This window comes from Oryctolagus cuniculus, chromosome 1 (genome assembly GCF_964237555.1).
Source record: "Oryctolagus cuniculus chromosome 1, mOryCun1.1, whole genome shotgun sequence".
In the NCBI taxonomy this organism is placed as follows: Eukaryota; Metazoa; Chordata; class Mammalia; order Lagomorpha; family Leporidae; genus Oryctolagus; species Oryctolagus cuniculus.
In genome coordinates, this window is record NC_091432.1 from 115,027,405 (window position 1) to 115,038,854 (window position 11,450).

Consider the following 11,450-nt stretch of genomic DNA (forward strand, 5'->3'; position numbering starts at 1 on the left):
CAGAGCCACTTTGCATGACTGAGGATTTTCCCAAAGCACGGGGTGAGAGGATGTTGGTTCACTCCCCTAATGGCCGCTAAGGCCAGCGCTGCACTGATCCAAAGCCAGGAGCCAGGTGCTTCTTCCTGGTCTCCCATGCGGGTGCGGGAGCCCAAACACTTGGGCCATCCTCCACTGACCTCCCGGGCCACAGCAGAGAGCTGGACTGGAAGAGGAGCAACCAAGACTAGAACCCGGTGTCCAGATGGAATGCTGGTGCCACAGGCGGAGGATTAGCCAAGTGAGCCACGGCGCCGGCTCCCACGCCCCTGTGTTTTCTGTCTTCTGCACACACCCTCTTGCCGTTCCGCATTTCTGTTGACACAGCACAAGGACCTCAGCAACTGTGGCTGCCCAGCCTTGGACTTCTACCTCCCAGAACCGTGAGTTCGGTAAACAACTCTCTTGAGTGACTTGCTCTGTCTCAGGTGTTCTGTTACAGCAACAGAAAACAGCAGGCTGAGGCTGTCATCTTCAGGGGGTTTGGCTCAAAGTCTACAGCTGGCTGGTTCCTTGCACCCGGGCCAACTAGGGAGGCTCCCCCTCCCACCCACGCCAGCAGCCTCAGCAGACTCCAGCACTAGCCAGGACCCCAGCTCCCAGGGACAAAGCCGTCTGCTGCCTCCTAGTAGACCCCCATCTTCCAGCACTGAGTGTTCCAGAAACTCCCCCGCAGGTTACAGGTGTGATGTGCCAGGCATTGCATAAGCTGCAGATGGCTTAGACATCTCTCTCCCTCCCACTTGCAAAAAGGGAACTGCCTCTCTTTTCCCATATTGCACTCGTTCTTTTGCTGCAGGGAGCTGAAGGCTGCTGCTGCTCTTGCTCTTTCCGAAGTCCTAGCCTCTCTGAAAATACTTCCCTGCAGGAAACCCTATAAGAATTTGTGTGAGGGGAGCCAGCTCCACTAACCCATTTCTATCATTTTCTGAAACAGAGAGAAGCAAGATGTATTGGCAACAACCCCTGCCAGTCCCATACCTTCATCCCAGTGAGATTCTGAAACCACTGGATTTATCAAGGGTCATTTCAAAACGATCAAGGGGCTGGCGCTGTGGCACAGCTGGTAAAGCCGCCACCTGCAGTGCTGACATCCCATATGGGCGCTGGTTTGAGACCCGGCTGCTCCACTTCCAATCCAGCTCTCTGCTATGGCCTGGGAAAGCAATGGAAGATGGCCCAAGTGCTGGGGGCCCTGCACCCACATGGGAGACCTGGAAGAAGCTCCTGGCTCCTGGCTTCAGATTGGCATAGCTCCAGCCATTGTGGCCAACTGGAGAGTGAACCACCGGCTGGAAGACTCTCTCTCTCTCTCTCTATCTCTCTCTCTCTCTCTCTCCCCCTTTCCTTTCTCTATGTAACTCTGACTTTCAAATAAATCTTTAAAAAGAACACCATCGAAACTAGTATTGGAGCAGGCATTTGATCCAGCAATGAAGACATGCTGGAGTTCCTGGCTCCTGCTCCTGCCTCCAGCTTCCTACCCACACAGGCCCTGGAAATAGCAGAAATGGCTCAAGTAATTGAGTCCCTGCCACCCACGTGGGAGACCTGGATTGAATTCCAGGCTCCTGGCTCCGACTCCAGCCTACCAGCATTTGGAGAGTGGACCAGGGATGGTAGCACACTCTCTCTCTCTCTGTCTGCCTCTCTCTCTCTTGCTCCCTGTCTCCTCTCTCTCTGCCGTGTGTGTTTGTGTATGTATGCCTCTCCAATAAAAAAATTTTAAAGAACACTTTTAATATTATAAACTATATATTTTAATGTTAGTGTTATTCTTTTGCAATGTTGCCAAGCCTCTCAGTTGAAGCCTAAATATATATATATATATATATGTGTGTGTGTGTGTGTGTGTGTGTGTGTGTATATATATATATATATAAAATCCAAGTGATTCCTAGCCTCATAACAAAAATAATTATTTAAGGACAGATGTGCAGAGCCTTGCCAATGGGTAAACATTTTTCTCTGGTATAGATTGTATGGTACTATCTCCAGGAACTACCTAATGTTTTTCTTGGCAAAATATTCCTATTTAACAGGCCAATCAGTAGAGAACTGACCATAACTAATCTTGGTGGGAAAGCTGAAAAGCAACCAGGAGCAAAGATTCACTGCCAATCATAGCACCAAGCTCATCCTGTCTCTAGAACAGGCAGCACTGGGCAGACCCAAGCTTGCAGTGCATCTGGTCAGAGTCAAGTAGATGCTGCAGGACTAAGGGAGAAGCCGGGGAGTGAACTTCCCCTAGTGAATCTCAGGACAGTGCAATTGAAAGAAACTTACGCACCAACTAATTCTAATCTTGGCCACAGTAACTGATCGCAGCAGCAGGAGTCATAAGGGACCCAAATTAAACCCCACTATTTGTTTCATAAACTCATTAAGGGCCAAAATGAAAAGTTAGGTCTCAATAAAATACCTCTAACCGATCTACATCACCTAGCACAGACCTTTGAATATAATAGATACACAATAAATATCTGCTATAAATGTTGGTGAAATGGCTTGCACAACCACAGAAACTTAATCTGGCTTTCTACTTAGAGCAGATTGTGGGGTGTGGGGGGGGGACACATTGGGAGAATGTAAACATCATTACAATGTCATTCCACGGCTTTCAACTCTCTGAGGTCCACAGGGTTGATAGTTTCATTGTCTGCTCAAGTACAAATTAGCTCTGAGATAAGATTGGCTGTGCAGGCCTGTGCTCTTCCTTTCTAGTCGCTGGTTTACCTGTGAGCAGAGTAAGCAGAGCGCAGAGCCGCTGCTGTGGGAGGAGGAGGCGACACAGGGAAAAGCCCCAGCAGGCTGTGCAGGCTGGCATAGGCTCTGCTTTCCCTCTCAGTGCGGCAGTTGTGTTGAGCTATATGTTTTTGCAAAGACACATTCTTTTGGCAAACAGACTGTTCTTTTTGATTTATGCTTCCAGCAGACTCGTGGTATCACGCGCAGGAAGGGAGAGACTTGGGAAATGGGGATCCAAGGCGGACTACCCTGGTCGGAGCCAATCCATCGGAGGCAGGGCCCTCGGAAAGCCACAAGAGGTCGCTGGTGTGCACAGAGGTGAAATCCTCTGAACAGACAGTCGACAAAGCAGAAGGCTGCTGGAATTTGCAGTGGGAGGCGTGAAAAGGATAGACTACTCCTGTAAACTGACATTTCAGCTCCGCACAGCTCCTAGGTCCTTTTCAAATACATAACTGCCACCGAGGATGTCTGAAGAAGGGGAAACTTAGCAACTATGCTACCCGGTGAAGATAAAAGTGAGTCTTCAGTCAAATATACACCAAAACACAAGCAGTTATAGCAAATGGACAGAGAATGATTCATATAACTCGTTCTGTAAACACAGCAGAATCTGAGCTCTCCAGGTTCATCTTGTCTTTAGGCTGCGGACATTCTGCAAGGGAGGCAGGGACGGTATTGCAAGGAAAAGTCTGTTATCCAGAGACCTGGTGTTGGGTGGACGCATACCTGGATACGGTTCCCCCAAATGGATTAAGTCTTATATGCCACTCCCTGGGGAACAGGTTCTAGAGCTTAAGGATTTATTATATGTGTTTAGCCAATCCAGGAGTGAGTGGACCAAGCATTCCTTTAGGAAAGAAGCCAGTTCTTATCCTCATTCCCTTCCCTGGTTATCGAGTGTCTAGAGGTAGCCTTCAGCATTTCTCAGCAGCCCATCAAGAGGTAGTCTATAGGGGTTAGTACTGTATCTCAGCAGGTTAAGCCTCTGCATCCCAAATCTGAGTGCTGGTTTAAGTCCTGGTTGTTCCACTTCTGATCCAGTTCCCTGCTAATGCACCTGGGAAGACAGCTGAAGATGGCCCAAGTGCTTGGGCCCTTGTCACCCAAATAGAAGACCCAGGTGGAGCTCCTGGCTCCTGGCTTCAGCTGAGCGCAGCCCCTGCCATTGCAGGCATTTGGGGGAGTGAGCCAGAAAATGTAAGATCTCTCTCTCTCTCTCTGCCTTTCAAATAAATAAATCTTTAAAAAAAAAAAAAGAGGTAGTCCTAATTCTCATTCCCTTGAATCTGGGCTGGTTTGTGTGAGTTTTTGTGCCTACTTGAATGGGCTAGAAGTGTCACTATACCAGTCCTAGTCCCAGATAGTCTGATAACTAGCAGCTTCCTCTTTCATGCTCTTTGAAACAAGCCATTATGTAAGGAAGTCCAGAGGAACAGCCCACCTGAGAATAAGGGAGCCCTGGTGGATGAGAAAGAGAGAGGCCCAGCCAGCACCCAGTCATTTCAGCCATACCCACCATGGCACAACCAACATGTGAGTGACACTATCTTGCATCTTCCAGCCTTAGCCAAGCTGTCCTAGCAAACACTACAAGAAGACAGGAGTCATCTGCACCAAGTTCTGCCCAAACTGCAGAATCAGGATCAAATAAATAGTTGCTATTATTTCTGTCCACTGACTGCTGGGGTGGTTTACAACATAGCTATAGACAACTCAACACAGCCCCTCCCACCTGCGCTGTACAATGCCAGCCACACACATGGTAACAGCACAGGGGTAGGCTAAGCTCAGATACTACCTCCTCCAGGAAGCCCCTCTTAATCCCCCCTGCTTGGATGCCCCTTATTTATAACACGCTAATAACATGTATTGCTCTATCATGACATTGTATTATAATGATTATAATGCATATACCGTGTGCCTGCGTCTCCCCTATCCACTTAACTCCAGGACAGGAACCATGCTAATTCACAGTGGCATCCTTAATGTTTCTAATATTTATGGAAGAAAGAATTCATTGGATAAACAAACTGAAAGCAATACATCCGAGTGTAGGCATCCCTCTGATAGAACAATCTTACAAAACTTTAACTTTGTAAAGCAACAGCACAATCAGAAGCAATCCCAAATCCATGGGGCTAGCATTGTGGCACAGAGGTTAAAGCTGCCACCTGAGACACCAGCATCATACGAGTGCTGGTTCAAGCCACGACTGCACCACTTTGGATCCAGCTCACTGCTAACGTTCCTGGGAAGGCAGCAGAGGATGGACCAAATGGCTGGGCCTGCAGTTCCAGGCCAGCGGATTCAGTCTGGCTCAGCTCCAGCCCTGGACCACTGAGGCCGTTTGGGGAATGGACCAGCAGATGAGAGGCCTCTCTCCTCTCCCTCACCAACTCTCACCCCCCCCCTTTCCGTAACTCTGTCTTTCAAATCAATAAATCAATCTTTAAAGAAGCCGTCTCAATCCATGGTCAATCTAGGTCGATGATGTCATTTTCCATTACCCAGGAATGTGACCAGTGCCCCTAATCCAGAGACACCAGTCTCTGTCTCTTCTCTCAGCTTCTGTCTGGGGAGGAACCTCAAAAGATGGGAAAGACCAAGAAGCACTTATTATTCTTATTTAATTTTTTATTTTTTTTTCTTTTTGACAGGCAGAGTTAGACAGTGAGAGAGAGAGACAGAGAGAAAGGTCTTCCGTTGGTTCACCCCCCAAATGGCTTCTACAGCCAGCGCTGCGCCGATCCAAAGCCAGGAGCCAGGTGCTTCCTCCTGGTCTCCCATGCGAGTGCAGGGCCCAAGCACTTGGGCCATCCTCCACTGCCTTCCTGGGCCACAGCAGAGAGCTGGACTGGAAGAGGAGCAACCGGGACAGAATCCGGCGCCCCAACCGGGACTAGAACCCGGGGTGCTGGCACCGCAGGCGAAAGATTAGCCCAAGAAGCACCTATTATGAAACAAGTGGCCAGAGAGCACGAGCCAGGGACGTAGGGAAGCCAGCTCCCGAAGATTGTCACCAGGCTGTGCCCAGAGCAGCAGAGGGGGTAACAGTCACAGCCAAGGCTGTGCGAATGATGACTGTTTGGTGACCCAGCTGGTGTCACTAGAGCACACCTCCCAAGGGGACTGACAGTGGGAGCGTTTCCAGGTCACTTCGTGGTGTAAGCCAGCCCCCAGGGAAGGATGTTTACTCTGAATGTTTCCTTACACATCCCTACACACACACACACACACACACACACACACACCACCTCTGTATACTGGACACCTCCACTCCTACTGTGAACAGTGAAGAGCAATGACCTCAACCCGGGGCCTCCCCAGAGATGACACATCAGGACCTAGGAGCAGAGAGAAAGGTGGAATGACAATGCCAGGAACCCAGGTGTTTGGAACTTGTTGCACAATACTGAATCTTTAAACTTTCATCCTTCCGTGGGGTACAAACTTGCACTGAAGTTTGGTTTGCTTGCTTGCTAGCTATTTCATGATCTACACAGACAATTGAGAATCCAATGCTATCATTTTGAATTCTCCATACCAAACACACGCTCCCCCCACCACCAGTAACCTCAACAGCATCTACTCCAGGCTTCTTGAAATAATTAATCATTGAGAGCATCAGAAACATCTTGAACGTGAATTGTTTAAAGAATCACCTCTAAGTAGGTCTTAGTACATTGTGGTGATTTTGTGCTGTGTCAGTTTAGCTGAGCTACGCCTATACTTCCCAGAGGCCCTTTCCCTATATGGTCCTGGGTCGGCACTGGCCTTGAGGGGAATGTGCACGGAATTTGGAAGGTGGAAGGGAAGCTGCGGTGACTGATGAATATGCTGGGGAGGTTGGGGGTAACACTCCAGGTGAGGCACCCATTAGCAAGCATTGCATTCATCTGCTGGCCCAGTTCAATGTGGGGGCAGAGAGAGGACCACCACAGGGCTGTAATTTCTCCAAATCCTCCCCAGTCAGTTGCTCGGATTCCTCTGCCAGACTGTCTGCAGTTCCCTGGCAAGGGCATTAGCCTCTTCCAAGTTTTTGGGATTGGACACAATGGGAGACAGATGTGGGATTTTATTTGCCCTGTGAGTAAGCGCCAATGTGTTCTCACAGGTTCTAGTGTCTTCCTGTGGGATCCTGCTAGTCCTCACCTTCCCCTGCTTCCTATCCACCTGCACTTTCTTTTTTTAAAGATTTATTTATTTTATTTGAAAATCAGAGTTACACAGATAGGGAAGGAGAGGCAGAGAGAGAGAGGTGTCTTCCATCCGCTGGTTCACTCCCCAGTTGGCCGCAACAGCCAGAGCTGAGCCAATCCGAAGCCAGGAGCCAGGAGCTTCCTCTAGGTCTCCCAGGTGGGTGCAGGGCCCCAAGGACTTGGGCCATCTTCCACTGCTTTCCCAGGCCACAGCAGAGAGCTGGATCAGAAGTGGAGCAGCCGGGTCTCAAACCGGCGCCCACATAGGATGCCAGCACTGCAGGCGGCAGCTTTGCCCGCTACACCACAGCACCGGCCCCTTCACCTTCACTTTCCAACTGCCTACTCTACTGAACTTCAGGGATGAAAAGGCCACAACATCCCCCATGGACATTCTCACCTACTGTATCAGGTCCAATTCCTAGGACTCGCCACTTCTTCCAAGTCACTCCTACTGGTTCTGATGGGCCCTCAGCTGGCCATATGCCCATCAGTATTCTTCCGCCTAGAAAATATGGTAAATGGGTGAGCAGATGATCAAAATGTGGTCCAGCCATGCAATAGAATAGTTTTCAGTCTTTAAAAAGGACAGATAATCTGACACATACTACATCATACAGGAACCACGAAGACATCGCTGTAAGGGCAGTGAACCAAACGCAAAAGGGCAAATGCTGTAGAATTCCATTTACAGGAGCTACCGGAAGTAGTCCCACCCATGGAGGCAGAAAGTGGGGTGGTGTTGACCAGAGTGGGGGGAACAGGGAGTTACGCTTTATTGTCAGTGTGTGCAGAGCTCTGATTTGGGGACACAGAAACTTCTGGAGGTGGATAGTAGGGGTGGTTGCACCTGAATGCCACAGGACTGCACGCTTACAAATAGTTAAAATGAAAAAATTCATGCTGTGTACATGTTGCCACAATTTTAAAATGCAGTTCTTACTTGGTAATTTGTGATGGCCTCTCTCTCTTATACACACACACACACAAACACACACACCCCTTCCCACATATCATCTCAAATTCTCCATTAAATTTGAGTGTTTGGTATATATGTGTCACCTAGAATACTAAATGTAGTTCAAAGATGCCATTATAACAAAAAATAAAGCAAGGGGGAAAAAAAACCTTACAACTTCCCAGTGTTTACAAGATGGCAACTTACTGACAAAGGCTACACACCAGTAGGGGGAGAATCACTAGGTCAACCTGGCACGTGAGCCCACTGTTCCTGCCAATGAAACAGTTGGGTTGAATATGTTAGTTATTTGAGTAGGTATTTCAGAATAGCTTTGAAGCGGAAAAAAACCTAAGACTAAAAACAGATTTTTTAAAAAAGGCACTGCTTCCCCTATTTCTCACTGGATTTGCACAGTGCCTTTGGGTGATCAGATCTAACCCTGAGCCTCGACTTTTGCCTGAAAATATGATGCCGATCACCCTTTCTCTGTTCATAGTCATTCCCGTCCTTTGACCCTGACTTGCTGTGTAATCTACTCCTGATTTTTCTGAATCTTGCCCTTAAATTTTGTTCTCTCACCTCCCCAGTGGCTATTCTCACTTGACTGCACATACACAGCAGCGGTGGCACTGCTTTGGTTTGGTTTCACTTTTGCCTCTTTAACCACAAGGTGGTTATGCCCCGGCATCTGGCCGCCACGGCCGGACTTTGCATCTCTGCAAAAGATCTCATAACTCACGCCCCAGTGGCTTCCCCTGACCTTGCGTGCACCGTCTCACTTTCTAAATCTCTTGGGCCACAGCTTCTGTGCCATGTTCTCCTTTCCCTGCACACTCCTCATGAAGCAGAAGATGTTACATTTATGGAAGAAACAGGATGTGCACAAACCTGACATGTTAGAGGGAAGGGGACAACTCACATAATTTAATACAGAGATCCTGGGGAGCAGATACCTGGTGGAAACTGTTTGTAGATCAAGAAGACCCATGTAAGGAAGTGATAGCTGACCTGAGATTGAGAGAGAACTCGCCCTGGAAACTTAAGAAAAGTGTATTCTAGACACAGAAAAACAGCAGATATAAAGTCTTGAAGCAAGAAATACCTGGGATGGGGCTGACGCTGCGGTGTGGCGGGCTAAGCCACTGCTTGCCACGTTGGCATCCCGTTTCAGAGTGTCGGTTCAGGCTCAGCCTGCTGTGCCTCTGATAAAACGTTTGTGGAGCACAGTAGATCAGTGTCAAAAGGAGGTTACACAGGAGCCAGTGCTGTGGCGCAGTAGGTTAAAGCCCTGGCCTGAAGCGCCAGCATCCCCTATGGGTGCCGGTTCTAGTCCCGGCTGCTCCTCTTCTGATCCAGCTATCTGCTATTCTCTGGGAAAGCAGTACAAGATGGCCCAAGTGTTGGGCCCCTGCACCCATGTGGGAGACCCAGAGGAAGCTCCTGGCTCCTGGCTTCAGACCGGCTCAGCTCCAAATGTTGCTGCCATCTGGGGAGTGAACTAGTGGATAGAAGACCTCTCTCTCTCTCTGTCTCTACCTCTCTCTGTAACTCTGTCTTTCAAATAAATAAAATAAGTCTTAAGATATCTAGATAGATAGATGATAGATAGATAGATAGATAGAGAAAAGAAAGGAGGTTACACAAAGGGATAGAAGATCTGGAAATCAAGAGAGAAGCCAAATTGTTGACATAAATATTGGAGTCACCAATAAAGAGATCACATTTTTTTTTTTTTTTTGACAGGCAGAGTGGACAGTGAGAGAGAGAGACAGAGAGAAAGGTCTTCCTTTGCCGTTGGTTCACCCTCCAATGGCCGCCGCGGCCGGCGCGCTGCGGCCGGCGCACCGCGCTGATCCGATGGCAGGAGCCAGGAGCCAGGTGCTTTTCCTGGTCTCCCATGGGGTGCAGGGCCCAAGCACCTGGGCCATCCTCCACTGCACTCCCTGGCCACAGCAGAGGGCTGGCCTGGAAGAGGGGCAACCGGGACAGAATCCGGCGCCCCGACCGGGACTAGAACCCGGTGTGCCGGCGCCGCTAGGCGGAGGATTAGCCTAGTGAGCCGCGGCGCCGGCCAAGAGATCACATTTAAAGCCGTGAGACTGACCAAGATCAACAAGGGAGAACATAGGTAAAGAACAGAAGGAAGCCAGGAAAAACCCAGGTGACCCTCAGGGCACCATAGTTAGAGCTCAACCCTGGGAGGTGCAGTGGGAGGGACATCAATGCGGTGTGCAGGAGGCCAAGCGAAGAAAACTTCAGAGCCTGGCATTGTGGTGCAGCTGGTTAAGCCACCACCTGAAACAGTGGCAACCCATATAAGTGCCAGTTCAAGTCCCAGCTGCTCCACTTCTGATCCAGCTCCCTGCTCATGCTCCTGGGAAGGCAGTAGAAAATGGCCAAAGTACTTGGGCCCCCACCACCCACATGGGAGACCCAGATGAAGTTTCTGGTTCCTGGCTCAGCCTGACCCAACCTTAGTCATTGCAGCCATTTGGGGAGTGATCCAATGGATGGAAGATATCTCTTTGTCATTCTGCCTTTTAAATAAATAAATAAATCTTTTTTAAAAAAGAAGAAAACCTTCAAATTAGAAGCCCGAATGGAGAAAATTATAAATCTTCCTTTGCAGGCCTCTTGTACAAAACAGATTAAAAGTTTTGCCACCTTTTTCAGTTTCCAAACCACCTGTGGACTTACCAGAACACCTGGGATATAATGAGCGTCCTGCCTCAGAGAATGAATCCAACACCCCACACAAACTACTGCTAGCCAGGTTATCTCAGAAACAGAAATCCAACCGCAATTCAGGTTCAATTCATAAGGGCAAAACCATTGCCACATCACTTTTGGGCGAGTCTCATTTGTGGGTGAGTCTTGGTAAAGATTTGAGACTAGCTGCTTATTGGTAGAGAACCAATATTGTCCTTAGACAGCATATACCTCACTACCAAAACGGTGATGTTCTGGAAGCAGCATTAAGCCACCTGCAACTTACAGTCATTGGTCCAACTGCTCCACTTCTGATCCAGCTCCCTGCTAATGTGCCTGGGAAAGTAGTAGAAGGTGGCCCAAGTACTTGGGCCCCTGCGCCCTCTGTGGGAGACCCAGATGGAGTTCCAAGCTCCTGGCTTCAGCCTGGTCCAGCTCCGCCTATTGAGGTCATTTGGGAAATGAACCGGAAGATGAAAGATCTTTCTCTGTGTCTCTCCTATTTTCTCTGTAACTCCGCCTTTCAAATAAATAAAAAAAAAAAAGCCAAAGTTCTCTTTCCTTTTCCATTTACTTATTTTATTTGAAAAACAGAGATCTCCCATTTACTTCACACCCCAAATGCCCGATTGAATTGTGAACCTAATCCAGGTCCCCTAGACAGGTGACAGAAATGCAAATACTTGAGCCATCGCCTGCTGCCTCCCAGAGTGTACATTAGCAGGAAGCTGGACTTGGGATCAGAGGCATGACTCAAATCCAGGCACTCCCACAGGGAATAGGAGCATCCT